The 14,588-nt window shown below is 51.2% G+C and overlaps 3 non-coding genes across 3 annotated transcripts; all 3 read right to left on the bottom strand.

The window, feature by feature from the left end:
• Positions 1–928: 928 nt before the first annotated feature.
• Trnal-caa lies at positions 929–1,003 on the bottom strand. The gene has a single exon. It is a non-coding gene; the product is annotated as a tRNA-Leu (tRNA).
• Positions 1,004–3,936: 2,933 nt separating this feature from the next.
• Positions 3,937–4,011, bottom strand: Trnas-uga. Its single transcript has one exon. It is a non-coding gene; the product is annotated as a tRNA-Ser (tRNA).
• Positions 4,012–9,349: 5,338 nt separating this feature from the next.
• Trnas-cga lies at positions 9,350–9,424 on the bottom strand. Its single transcript has one exon. It is a non-coding gene; the product is annotated as a tRNA-Ser (tRNA).
• Between the last annotated feature and the right edge of the window lie 5,164 nt (positions 9,425–14,588).

The raw sequence follows: 14,588 nt of genomic DNA on the forward strand, positions 1-14,588 counted from the left end.
CCACGACACCTCAAAATTGCCTTGTGTTGCAGTCAAATCACATGTATGTTTCGGACAAATACTATCGTAGAATGTAACCCTTTGAACGCACGTTTATGTTCATCCATGGTCATGGAATCATTAGTAATCCATCTGATAGTGATGTAATTTGTTTTCAACACAAACCATTACTTCTGGAGTGCCGCACCAAGCGCTTTTAACAACCGTCGACAGAGTCTCTTCTACCTTCCTATCACATTCTTTGGCAATCTTGCTGAGCACACGCTGGATTTCTTTCTCGGTGTGACTGCTGTTAACCTGAGCGGCTCTTTTACCTGCCCAATATTGGAAGCTCTATAAATCAGCAGTCTCGTAATTTCTTTTCCAACAAAACCATTTGATTTTATAAGTGATCTAGGAAGCCAATGATTGAAATCGTCACCCATAAACCCCTAAGGGACCATCGTCTTTGAGTGAACTCTAATATGATATACGAGGGTGTGCTGAAAACTAATGTCTCCCAATTGTTTATGTGAAAACTCTTAAAGCATTTTCAATAAAACAAACTTTATTAACATTCCACAATGAGATTTTCACTCTGCAGCGGAGTGTGCGCTGATATGAAGCTTCCTGGCAGATTAAAACTGTGTGCCCGACCGAGACTCGAACTCGCGACCTTTGCCTTTCGCGGGCAAGTGCTCTACCAACTGAGCTACCGACGCACGACTCACGCCCGGTACTCACAGCTTTACTTCTGCCAGTACCTCGTCTCCTACTTTCCAAACTTTACAGAAGCTCTCCTGCGAACCATGCAGAACTAGCACTCCTGAAAGAAAGGATATTGCGGAGACATGGCTTAGCCACAGCCTGGGGGATGTTTCCAGAATGAGATTTTCACTCTGCAGCGGAGTGTGCGCGGATATGAAACTTCCTGGCAGATTAAAACTGTGTGCCCGACCGAGACTCGAACTCGGGACCTTTGCCTTTTGCGGGCAAGTGCTCTACCAACTGAGCTACCGAAGCACGACTCACGCCCGGTACTCACAGCTTTACTTCTGCCAGTACCTCGTCTCCTACCTTCCAAACTTTACAGAAGGTCTCCTGCGAACCATGCAGAACTAGCACTCCTGAAAGAAAGGATATTGCGGAGACATGGCTTAGCCACAGCCTGGGGGATATTTCCAGAATGAGATTTTCACTCTGCAGCGGAGTGTGCGCTGATATGAAACTTCCTGGCAGATTAAAACTGTGTGCCCGACCGAGACTCTTACTCGGGACCTTTGCCTTTCGCGGGAAAGTGCTCTACCAACTGAGCTACCGAAGCACGACTCACGCCCGGTGCTCACAGCTTTACTTCTGCCAGTACCTCGTCTCCTACCTTCCAAACTTTACGGAAGCTCTCCTGCGAACCATGCAGAACTAGCACTCCTGAAAGAAAGGATATTGCGGAGACATGGCTTAGCCACAGCCTGGGGGATGTTTCCAGAATGAGATTTTCACTCTGCAGCGGAGTGTGCGCTGATATGAAACTTCCTGGCGGATTAAAACTGTGTGCCCGACCGAGACTCGAACTCGGAACCTTTGCCTTTCGCGGGCAAGTGCTCTACCAACTGAGCTACCAAAGCACGACCCACGCCTGGTACTCACAGCTTTAATTCTGCCAGTACCTCGTCTCCTACCTTCCAAACTTTACAGAAGCTCTCCTGCGAACCATGCAGAACTAGCACTCCTGAAAGAAAGGATATTGCGGAGACATGGCTTAGCCACAGCCTGGGGGATGTTTCCAGAATGAGATTTTCACTCTGCAGCGGAGTGTGCGCTGATATGAAACTTCCTGGCAGATTAAAACTGTGTGCCCAACCGAGACTCGAACTCGGGACCTTTGCTTTCGCGGGCAAGTGCTCTACCAACTGAGCTACCGAAGCACGACTCACGCCCGGTACTCACAGCTTTACTTCTGCCAGTACCTCGTCTCCTACCTTCCGAACTTTACAGAAGCTCTCCTGCGAACCATGCATAACTGGCACTCCTGAAAGAAAGGATATTGCGGAGACATGGCTTAGCCACAGCCTGGGGGATGTTTCCAGAATGAGATTTTCACTCTGCAGCGGAGTGTGCGCTGATATGAAACTTCCTGGCAGATTAAAACTGTGTGCCCAACCGAGACTCGAACTCGGGACCTTTGCCTTTCGCGGGCAAGTGCTCTACCAACTGAGCTACCGAAGCACGACTCACGCCCGCTACTCACAGCTTTACTTCTGCCAGTACCTCGTCTCCTACCTTCCAAACTTTACAGAAGCTCTCCTGCGAACCATGCAGAACTAGCACTCCTGAAAGAAAGGATATTGCGGAGACATGGCTTAGCCACAGCCTGGGGGATGTTTCCAGAATGAGATTTTCACTCTGCAGCGGAGTGTGCGCTGATATGAAACTTCCTGGCAGATTAAAACTGTGTGCCCAACCGAGACTCGAACTCGGGACATTTGCCTTTCGCGGGCAAGAGCTCCACCAACTGAGCTACCGAAGCACGACTCATGCCCGGTACTCACAGCTTTACTTCTGGCAGTACCTCATCTCCTACCTTCCAAACTTTACTGAAGCTCTCCTGCGAACCATGCAGAACTAGCACTCCTGAAAGAAAGGATATTGCGGGACATAGCTTAGCCAGAGCCTGGGGGATGTTTGCAGAATGAGATTTTCACTCTGCAGCGGAGTGTGCGCTGATATGAAACCTTCTGGCAGATTAAAACTGTGTGCCCGACCGAGACTCGAACTCGGGACCTTTGCCTTTCGCGGGCAAGTGCTCTACCAACTGAGCTACTGAAGCACGACTCACGGCCGGTACTCGCAGCTTTACTTCTGCCAGTACCTCGTCTCCTACCTTCCAAATATTACAGAAGCTCTCCTGCGAACCATGCAGAACTAGCACTCCTGAAAGGAAGGATATTGCGGAGACATGGCTTAGCCACAGCCTGGGGGATGTTTCCTGAATGAGATTTTCACTCTGCAGCGGAGTGTGCGCTGATATGAAACTTCCTGGCAGATTAAAACTGTGTGCCCGACCGAGACGCGAACTCGGGACCTTTGCCTTTCGCGGGCAAGTGCTCTACCAACTGAGCTACCGAAGCACGACTCACGCCCGGTACTCACAGCTTTACTTCTGCCAGTACCTCGTCTCCTACCTTCCAAACTTTACAGAAGCTCTCCTGCGAACCATACAGAACTAGCACTCCTGAAAGAAAGGATATTGCGGAGACATGGCTTAACCACAGCCTGGGGGATGTTTCCAGAATGAGATTTTCACTCTGCAGCGGAGTGTGCGCTGATATGAAACTTCCTGGCAGATTAAAACTGTGTGCCCGACCGAGACTCTAACTCGGGACCTTTGCCTTTCAAGGGGAAGTGCTCTACCAACTGAGCTACCGAAGCACGACTCACGCCCGGTACTCACAGCTTTACTTCTGCCAGTACCTCTTCTCCTACCTTCCAAACTTTACAGAAGCTCTCCTGCGAACCATGCAGAACTAGAACTCCTGAAAGAAAGGATATTGCGGAGACATGGCTTAGCCACAGCCTGGGGGATGTTTCCAGAATGAGATTTTCACTCTGCAGCGGAGTGTGCGCTGACATGAAACTTCCTGGCAGATTAAAACTGTGTGCCCAACCGAGACTCGAACTCGGGACCTTTGCCTTTCGCGGGAAAGTGCTCTACCAACTGAGCTACCGAAGCACGACTCACGCCCGGTACTCACAGCTTTACTTCTGCCAGTACCTCGTCTCCTACCTTCCAAACTTTACAGAAGCTCTCCTGCGAACCATGCATAACTAGCACTCCTGAAAGAAAAGATATTGCGGAGACATGGCTTAGCCACAGCCTGGGGGATGTTTCCAGAATGAGATTTTCACTCTGCAGCGAAGTGTGCGCTGATATGAAACTTCCTGGCAGATTAAAACTGTGTGCCCGACCGAGACTCGAACTCGGGACCTTTGCCTTTCACGGGCAAGTGCTCTACCAACTGAGCTACCGAAGCACGACTCACGCCCGGCACTCACAGTTTTACTTCTGCCAGTACCTCGTCTCCTACCTTCCAAACTTTACAGAAGCTCTCCTTCGAACCATGCAGAACTAGCACTCCTGAAAGAAAGGATATTGCGGAGATATGGCTTAGCCACAGCCTGGGGGATGTTTCCAGAATGAGATTTTCACTCTGCAGCGGAGTGTGCGCTGATATGAAACTTCCTGGCAGATTAAAACTGTGTGCCCAACCGAGACTCGAACTCGGGACCTTTGCCTTTCGCGGGCAAGTGCTCTACCAACTGAGCTACCGAAGCACGACTCACGCCCGGTACTCACAGCTTTACTTCTGCCAGTACCTCGTCTCCTACCTTCCAAACTTTACAGAAGCTCTCCTGCGAACCATGCAGAACTAGCACTCCTGAAAGAAAGGATATTGCGAAGACATGGCTTAGCCACAGCCTGGGGGATGTTCCCAGAATGAGATTTTCACTCTGCAGCAGAGTGTGCGCTGATATGAAACTTCCTGGCAGATTAAAACTGTGTGCCCAACCGAGACTCGATCTCGGGACCTTTGCCTTTCGTGGGCATGTGCTCTACCAACTGAACTACCGAAGCACGACTCACGCCCGGTACTCACAGCTTTACTCCTGCCAGTACCTGGTCTCCTACCTTCCAAACTTTACAGAAGCTCTCCTGCGAACCATGCAGAACTAGCACTCCTCAAAGAAAGGATATTGCGGAGACATGGCTTAGCCACAGCCTGGGGGTTGTTTCCAGAATGAGATTTTCACTCTGCAGCGGAGTGTGCGCTGATATGAAACTTCCTGGCAGATTAAAACTGTGTGCCCGACCGAGACTCGAACTCGGGATCTTTGCCTTTCGCGGGCAAGTGCTCTACCCACTGAGCTACCGAAGCACGACTCACGCCCGGTACTCACAGCTTACTTCTGCCAGTACCTCGTCTCCTACCTTCCAAACTTTACAGAAGCTCTCCTGCGAACCATGCAGAACTAGCACTCCTGAAAGAAAGGATATTGCGGAGACATGGCGTAGCCACAGCCTGGGGGATGTTTCCAGAATGAGATTTTCACTCTGCAGCGGAGTGTGCGCTGATATGAAACTTCCTGGCAGATTAAAACTGTGTGCCCGACCGAGTCTCGAACTCGGGACCTTTGCCTTTCGCGGGCAAGTGCTCTACCAACTGAGCTACCGAAGCACGACTCACGCACGGTACTCACAGCTTTATTTCTGCCAGTACCTCGTCTCCTACCTTCCAAACTTTACAGAAGCTCTCCTGCGAACCATGCAGAACTAGAACTCCTGAAAGAAAGGATATTGCGGAGACATGGCTTAGCCACAGCCTGGGGGATGTTTCCAGAATGAGATTTTCACTCTGCAGCGGAGTGTGCGCTGATATGAAACTTCCTGGCAGATTAAAACTGTGTGCCCGACCGAGACTCGAACTCGGGACCTTTGCATTTCGCGGGCAAGTGCTCTACAAACTGAGCTACCGAAGCACGACTCACGCCCGGTACTCACAGCTTTACTTCTGCCAGTACCTCGTCTCCTACCTTCCAAACTTTACAGAAGCTCTCCTGCGAACCATGCAGAACTAGCACTCCTGAAAGAAAGGATATTGCGGAGACATGGCTTGGGCACAGCCTGGGGGATGTTTCCAGAATGAGATTTTCACTCTGCAGCGGAGTGTGCGCTGATATGAAACTTCCTGGCAGATTAAAACTGTGTGCCCGACCGAGACTCGAACTCGGGACCTTTGCCTTTCGCGGGCAAGTGCTATACCAACTGAGCTACCGAAGCACGACTCACGGCCAGTACTCACAGCTTTACTTCTGCCAGTACCTCCTCTCCTACCTTCCAAACTTTACAGAAGCTCTCCTGCGAACCATGCAGAACTAGCACTCCTGAAAGAAAGGATATTGCGGAGACATAGCTTAGCCACAGCCTGGGGTATGTTTCCAGAATGAGATTTTCACTCTGCAGCAGAGTGTGCGCTGATATGAAACTTCCTGGCAGATTAAAACTGTGTGCCCAACCGATACTCGATCTCGGGACCTTTGCCTTTCGCGGGCAAGTGCTCTACCAACTGAGCTACCAAAGCACGACTCACGCCCAGTACTCACAGCTTTACTTCTGCCAGTACCTCGTCTCCTACCTTCCAAACTTTACAGAAGCTCTCCTGCGAATCATGCAGAACTAGCACTCCTGAAAGAAAGGATATTGCGGAGACATGGCTTAGCCACAGCCTGGGGGATGTTTCCAGAATAAGATTTTCACTCTGCAGCGGAGTGTGCGCTGATATGAAACTTCCTGGCAGATTAAAACTGTGTGCCCGACCGAGACTGAAACTCGGGACCTTTGCCTTTCGCGGGCAAGTGCTCTACCAACTGAGCTACCGAAGCACGACTCACGCCCGGTACTCACAGCTTTACTTCTGCCAGTACCTCGTCTCCTACCTTCCAAACTTTACAGAAGCTCTCCTGCGAACCATGCAGAACTATCACTGCTGAAAGAAAGGATATTGCGGAGACATGGCTTAGCCACAGCCTGGGGGATGTTTCCAGAATGAGATTTTCACTCTGCAGCGGAGTGTGCGCTGATATGAAACTTCCTGGCAGATTAAAACTGTGTCCCTGACAGAGACTCGAACTCGGGACCTTTGCCTTTCGCGGGCAAGTGCTCTACCAACTGAGCTACCGAAGCACGACTCACGCCCGGTACTCACAGCTTTACTTCTGCCAGTACCTCGTCTCCTACCTTCCAAACTTTACAGAAGCTCTCCTGCGAACCATGCAGAACTAGCACTCCTGAAAGAAAGGATATTGCGGAGACATGGCTTAGCCACAGCCTGGGGGATGTTTCCAGAATGAGATTTTCACTCTGCAGCGTAGTGTGCGCTGATATGAAACTTCCTGGCAGATTAAAACTGTGTGCCCGACCGAGACTCGATCTCGGGACCTTTGCCTTTCGCGGGCAAGTGCTCTACCAACTGAGCTACCGAAGCACGACTCACGCCCGGTACTCACAGCATTACTTCTGCCAGTACCTCGTCTCCTACCCTCCAAACTTTACAGAAGCTCTCCTGCTAACCATGCAGAACTAGCACTGCTGAAAGAAAGGATATTGCGGAGACATGGCTTAGCCACAGCCTGGGGGATGTTTCCAGAATGAGATTTTCGCTCTGCAGCGGAGTGTGCGCTGATATGAAACTTCCTGGCAGATTAAAACTGTGTGCCCGACCGAGACTCTAACTCGGGACCTTTGCCTTTCACGGGCAAGTGCTCTACCAACTGAGCTACCGAAGCATGACTCACGCCCGGTACTCACAGCTTTACTTCTGCCAGTACCTCGTCTCCTACCTTCCAAACTTTACAGAAGCTCTCCTGCGAACCATGCAGAACTAGCACTCCTGAAAGAAAGGACATTGCGGAGACCTGGCTTAGCCACAGCCTGGGGGATGTTTCCAGAATGAGATTATCACTCTGCAGCGGAGTGTGCGCTGATATGAAACTTCCTGGCAGATTAAAACTGTGTGCCCGACCGAGACTCGAACTCGGGACCTTTGCCTTTCGCGGGCAAGTGCTCTACCAACTGAGCTACTGAGCACGACTCACGCCCGGTACTCACAGCTTTACTTCTGCCAATACCTCGTCTCCAACCTTCCAAAATTTACTGAAGCTCTCCTGCGAACCATGCAGAACTAGCACTACTGAAAGAAAGGATATTGCGGTGACATGGCTTACCCACAGCCTGGGGGATGTTTCCAGAATGAGATTTTCACTCTGCAGCGGAGTGTGCGCTGATATGAAACTTCCTGGCAGATTAAAACTGTGTGCCCGACCGAGACTCGAACTCGGGACCTTTGCTATTCGCGGGCAAGTGCTCTACCAACTGAGCTACCGAAGCACGACTCGCGCCCGGTACTCACAGCTTTACTTCTGCCAGTACCTCGTCTCCTACCTTCCAAACTTTACAGAAGCTCTCCTGCGAACCATGCAGAACTAGCACTCCTGAAAGAAAGGATATTGCGGAGACATGGCTTAGCCACAGCCTGGGGGATGTTTCCAGAATGAGATTTTCACTCTGCAGCGGAGTGTGCGCTGATATGAAACTTCCTGGCAGATTAAAACTGTGTGTCCGACCGAGACTCGAACTCGGGGCTTTGCCTTTCGCGGGCAAGTGCTCTACCAACTGAGCTACCGAAGCACGACTCACGCCCGGTACTCACAGCTTACTTCTGCCAGTACCTCGTCTCTTACCTTCCAAACTTTACAGAAGCTCTCCTGCGAACCATGCAGAACTAGCACTTGTGAAAGAAAGGATATTGCGGAGACATGGCTTAGCCACAGCCTGGGGGATGTTTCCAGAATGATATTATCACGCTGCAGCGGAGTGTGCGCTGATATGAAACTTCCTGGCAGATTAAAACTGTGTGCCCGACCGAGACTCGAACTCGGGACCTTTGCCTTTCGCGGGCAAGTGCTCTACCAACTGAGCTACCGAAACACGACTCACGTCCGGTACTCACAGCTTTACTTCTGCCAGTACCTCGTCTACTACCTACCAAACTTTACAGAAGCTCTCCTGCGAACCATGCAGAACTAGCACTGCTGAAAGAAAGGATATTGCGGAGACATGGCTTAGCCACAGCCTGGGGGATGTTTCCAGAATGAGATTATCACTCTGCAGCGGAGTGTGCGCTGATATGAAACTTCCTGGCAGATTAAAACGGTGTGCCCGACCGAGACTCGAACTCGGGACCTTTGCCTTTCGCGGGCAAGTTCTCTACCAACTGAGCTACCGAAGCACGACTCACGCCCGGTACTCACAGCTTTACTTCTGCCAGTACCTCGTCTCCTACCTTCCAAACTTTACTGAAGCTCTCCTGCGAATCATGCAGAACTAGCACTCCTGAAAGAAAGGATATTGCGGAGACATGGCTTAGCCACAGCCTGGGGGATGTTTCCAGAATGAGATTTTCACTCTGCAGCGGAGTGTGCGCTGATATGAAACTTCCTGGCAGATTAAAACTGTGTGCCCGACCGAGACTCGAACTCGGGACCTTTGCTTTTCGCGGGCAAGTGCTCTACCAACTGAGCTACCGAAGCAGGACTCACGCCCGGTACTCACAGCTTTACTTCTGCCAGTACCTCGTCTCCTACCTTCCAAACTTCACAGAAGCTCTCCTGCGAACCATGCAGAACTAGCACTCCTGAAAGAAAGGATATTGCGGAGACATGGCTTAGCCACAGCCTGGGGGATGTTTCCAGAATGAGATTTTCACTCTGCAGCGGAGTGTGCGCTGTTATGAAACTTCCTGGCAGATTAAAACTGTGTCCCCGACCGAGACTCGAACTCGGGACCTTTGCCTTTCGCGGGCAAGTGCTCTACCAACTGAGCTACCGAAGCACGACTCACGCCCGGTACTCACAGCTTTACTTCTGCCAGTACCTCGTCTCCTACCTTCCAAACTTTACAGAAGCTCTCCTGCGAACCATACAGAACTAGCACTCCTGAAAGAAAGGATATTGCGGAGACATGGCTTACCCACAGCCTGGGGGATGTTTCCAGAGTGAGATTTTCACTCTGCAGCGGAGTGTGCGCTGATATGAAATTTCCTGGCAGATTAAAACTGTGTGCCCGACCGAGACTCGAACTCGGGACCTTTGCCTTTCGCGGGCAAGTGCTCTACCAACTGAGCTACCGAAGCAGGACTCACGCCCGGTACTCACAGCTTTACTTCTGCCAGTACCTCGTCTCCTACCTCCCAAACTTTACAGAAGCTCTCCTGCAAACCATGCAGAACTAGCACTCCTGAAAGAAAGGATATTGCGGAGACATGGCTTAGCCACAGCCTGGGGGATGTTTCCAGAATGAGATTTTCACTCTGCAGCGGAGTGTGCGCTGATATGAAACTTCCTGGCAGATTAAAACTGTGTGCCCGACCGAGACTCGAACTCGGGACCTTTGCATTTCGCGGGCAAGTGCTCTACCAAATGAGCTACCGAAGCACGACTCACGCCCGGTACTCACAGCTTTACTTCTGCCAGTACCTCGTCTCCTACCTTCCAAACTTTACAGAAGCTCTCCTGCGAACCATGCAGAACTTGCACTGCTGAAAGAAAGGATATTGCGGAGACATGGCTTAGCCACAGCCTGGGGGATGTTTCCAGAATGAGATTTTCACTCTGCAGCGGAGTGTGCGCTGATATGAAACTTCCTGGCAGATTAAAACTGTGTGCCCGACCGAGACTCGAACTCGGGACCTTTGCCTTTCGCGGGCAAGTGCTCTACCAACTGAGCTACCGAAGCACGACTCACGCCCGGTACTCACAGCATTACTTCTGCCAGTACCTCGTCTCCTACCTTCCAAACTTTACAGAAGCTCTCCTGCGAACCATGCAGAACTAGCACTGCTGAAAGAAAGGATATTGCGGAGACGTGGCTTAGCCACAGCCTGGGGGATGTTTCCAGAATGAGATTTTCACTCTGCAGCGGAGTGTGCGCTGATATGAAACTTCCTGGCAGATTAAAACTGTGTGCCCGACCGAGACTCGAACTCGGGACCTTTGCCTTTCGTGGGCAAGTGCTCTACCAACTGAGCTACCAAAGCACGACTCACGCCCGGTACTCACAGCTTTACTTCTGCCAGTACCTCGTCTCCTACCTTCCAAACTTTAGAGAAGCTCTCCTGCGAACCATGCAGAACTAGCACTCCTGAAAGAAAGGATATTGCAGAGACATGGCTTAGCCACAGCCTGGGGGATGTTTCCAGAATGAGATTTTCACTCTGCAGCGGAGTGTGTGCTGAGATGAAACTTCCTGGCAGATTAAAACTGTGTGCCCGACCGAGACTCGAACTCGGGACCTTTGCCTTTCGCGGGCAAGTGCTCTACCAACTGTGCTACCGAAGCAGGACTCACGCCCGGTACTCACAGCTTTACTTCTGCCAGTACCTCGTCTCCTACCTCCCAAACTTTACAGAAGCTCTCCTGCAAACCATGCAGAACTAGCACTCCTGAAAGAAAGGATATTGCGGAGACATGGCTTAGCCACAGCCTGGGGGATGTTTCCAGAATGAGATTTTCACTCTGCAGCGGAGTGTGGGCTGATATGAAACTTCCTGGCAGATTAAAACTGTGTGCCCGACCGAGACTCGAACTCGGGACCTTTGCATTTCGCGGGCAAGTGCTCTACCAAATGAGCTACCGAAGCACGACTCACGCCCGGTACTCACAGCTTTACTTCTGCCAGTACCTCGTCTCCTACCTTCCAAACTTTACAGAAGCTCTCCTGCGAACCATGCAGAACTTGCACTGCTGAAAGAAAGGATATTACGGAGACATGGCTTAGCCACAGCCTGGGGGATGTTTCCAGAATGAGATTTTCACTCTGCAGCGGAGTGTGCGCTGATATGAAACTTCCTGGCAGATTAAAACTGTGTGCCCGACCGAGACTCGAACTCGGGACCTTTGCCTTTCGCGGGCAAGTGCTCTACCAACTGAGCTACCGAAGCACGACTCACGCCCGGTACTCACAGCATTACTTCTGCCAGTACCTCGTCTCCTACCTTCCAAACTTTACAGAAGCTCTCCTGCGAACCATGCAGAACTAGCACTGCTGAAAGAAAGGATATTGCGGAGACGTGGCTTAGCCACAGCCTGGGGGATGTTTCCAGAATGAGATTTTCACTCTGCAGCGGAGTGTGCGCTGATATGAAACTTCCTGGCAGATTAAAACTGTGTGCCCGACCGAGACTCGAACTCGGGACCTTTGCCTTTCGTGGGCAAGTGCTCTACCAACTGAGCTACCAAAGCACGACTCACGCCCGGTACTCACAGCTTTACTTCTGCCAGTACCTCGTCTCCTACCTTCCAAACTTTAGAGAAGCTCTCCTGCGAACCATGCAGAACTAGCACTCCTGAAAGAAAGGATATTGCAGAGACATGGCTTAGCCACAGCCTGGGGGATGTTTCCAGAATGAGATTTTCACTCTGCAGCGGAGTGTGTGCTGAGATGAAACTTCCTGGCAGATTAAAACTGTGTGCCCGACCGAGACTCGAACTCGGGACCTTTGCCTTTCGCGGGCAAGTGCTCTACCAACTGTGCTACCGAAGCACGACTCACGCCCGGTACTCACAGAATTACTTCTGCCAGTACCTCGTCTCCTACCTTCCAAACTTTACAGAAGCTCTCCTGCGAACCATGCAGAACTAGCACTCCTGAAAGAAAGGATATTGCGGAGACATGGCTTAGCCACAGCCTGGGGGATGTTTCCAGAATTAGATTTTCACTCTGCAGCGGAGTGTGCGCTGATATGAAACTTCCTGGCAGATTAAAACTGTGTGCCCGACCGAGACTCGAACTCGGGACCTTTGCCTTTCGCGGGCAAGTGCTCTACCAACTGAGCTACCGAAGCACGACTCACGCCCGGTACTCACAGCTTTACTTCTGCCAGTACCTCGTGTCCTACCTTCCAAACTTTACAGAAGCTCTCCTGCGAACCATGCAGAACTAGCACTCCTGAAAGAAAGGATATTGCGGAGACATGGCTTAGCCACAGCCTGGGGGATGTTTCCAGAATGAGATTTTCACTCTGCAGCGGAGTGTGCGCTGATATGAAACTTCCTGGCAGATTAAAACTGTGTGCCTGACCGAGACTCGAACTCGGGACCTTTGCCTTTCGCGGGCAAGTGCTCTACCAACTGAGCTACCGAAGCACGACTCACGCCCGGTACTCACAGCTTTACTTCTGCCAGTACCTCGTCTCCTACCTTCCAAACTTTACAGAAGCTCTCCTGCGAACCATGCAGAACTAGCACTGCTGAAAGAAAGGATATTGCGGAGACATGGCTTACCCACAGCCTGGGGGATGTTTCCAGAATGAGATTTTCACTCTGCAGCGGAGTGTGCGCTGATATGAAACTTCCTGGCAGATTAACACTGCGTGCCCGACCGAGACTCGATCTCGGGACCTTTGCCTTTCGCGGGCATGTGCTCTACCAACTGAGCTACCGAAGCACGACTCACGCCCGGTACTCACAGCTTTACTTCTGCCAGTACCTCGTCTCCTACCTTCCAAACTTTACACAAGCTCTCCTGTGAACCATGCAGAACTAGCACTCCTGAAAGAAAGGATATTGCGGAGACATGGCTTAGCCACAGCCTGGGGGATGTTTCCAGAATGAGATTTTCACTCTGCAGCGGAGTGTGCGCTGATATGAAACTTCCTGGCAGATTAAAACTGTGTGCCCGACCGAGACTCGAACTCGGGACCTTTGCCTTTCGCGGGCAAGTGCTCTACCAACTGAGCTACCGAAGCACGACTCACGCCCGGTACTCACAGCTTTACTTCTGCCAGTACCTCGTCTCCTACCTTCCAAACTTTACAGAAGCTCTCCTGCGAACCATGCAGAACTAGCACTCCTGAAAGAAAGGATATTGCGGAGACATGGCTTAGCCACAGCCTGGGGGATGTTTCCAGAATGAGATTTTCACTCTGCAGCGGAGTGTGCGCTGATATGAAACTTCCTGGCAGATTAAAACTGTGTGCCCGACCGAGACTCGAACTCGGGACCTTTGCCTTTTGCGGGCAAGTTCTCTACCAACTGAGCTACCGAAGCACGACTCACGCCCGGTAATCACAGCTTTACTTCTGCCACTACCTTGTCTCCTACCTTCCAAACTTTACTGAAGCTCTCCTGCGAACCATGCAGAACTAGCACTTCTGAAAGGAAGGATATTGCGGAGACATGGCTTAGCCACAGCCTGGGGGATGTTTCCAGAATGAGATTTTCACTCTGCAGCGGAGTGTGCGCTGATATGAAACTTCCTGGCAGATTAAAACTGTGTGCCCGACCGAGACTCGAACTCGGGACCTTTGCCTTTCGCGGGCAAGTGCTATACCAACTGAGCTACCGAAGCACGACTCACCCCCGGTACTCACAGCTTTACTCCTGCCAGTACCTCGTCTCCTACCTTTCAAACTTTACAGAAGCTCTCCTGCGAACCATGCAGAACTAGCACTCCTGAAAGAAAGGATATTGCGGAGACATGGCTTAGCCACAGCCTGGGGGATGTTTCCAGAATGAGATTTTCACTCTGCAGTGGAGTGTGCGCTGATATGAAACTTCCTGGCAGATTAAAACTGTGTGCCCGACGAGACTCGAAATCGGGACCTTTGCCTTTCGCGGGCAAGTGCTCTACCAACTGAGCTACCGAAGCACGACTCACGCCCGGTACTCACAGCTTTACTTCTGCCAGTACCTCGTCTCCTACCTTCCAAACTTTACAGAAGCTCTCCTGCGAACCATGCAGAACTAGCACTCCTGAAAGAAAGGATATTGCGGAGACATGGCTTAGCCACAGCCTGGGGATGTTTCCAGAATGAGATTTTCACTCTGCAGCGGAGTGTGCGCTGATATGAAACTTCCTGGCAGATTAAAACTGTGTGCCCGACCGAGACTCGAACTCGGGACCTTTGCCTTTCGTGGGCAAGTGCTGTACCAACTGAGCTACCAAAGCACGACTCACGCCCGGTACTCACAGCTTTACTTCTGCCAGTACCTCGTCT

Source organism: Schistocerca americana, chromosome 6, assembly GCF_021461395.2.
Source record: "Schistocerca americana isolate TAMUIC-IGC-003095 chromosome 6, iqSchAmer2.1, whole genome shotgun sequence".
Classification (NCBI taxonomy): domain Eukaryota; kingdom Metazoa; phylum Arthropoda; class Insecta; order Orthoptera; family Acrididae; genus Schistocerca; species Schistocerca americana.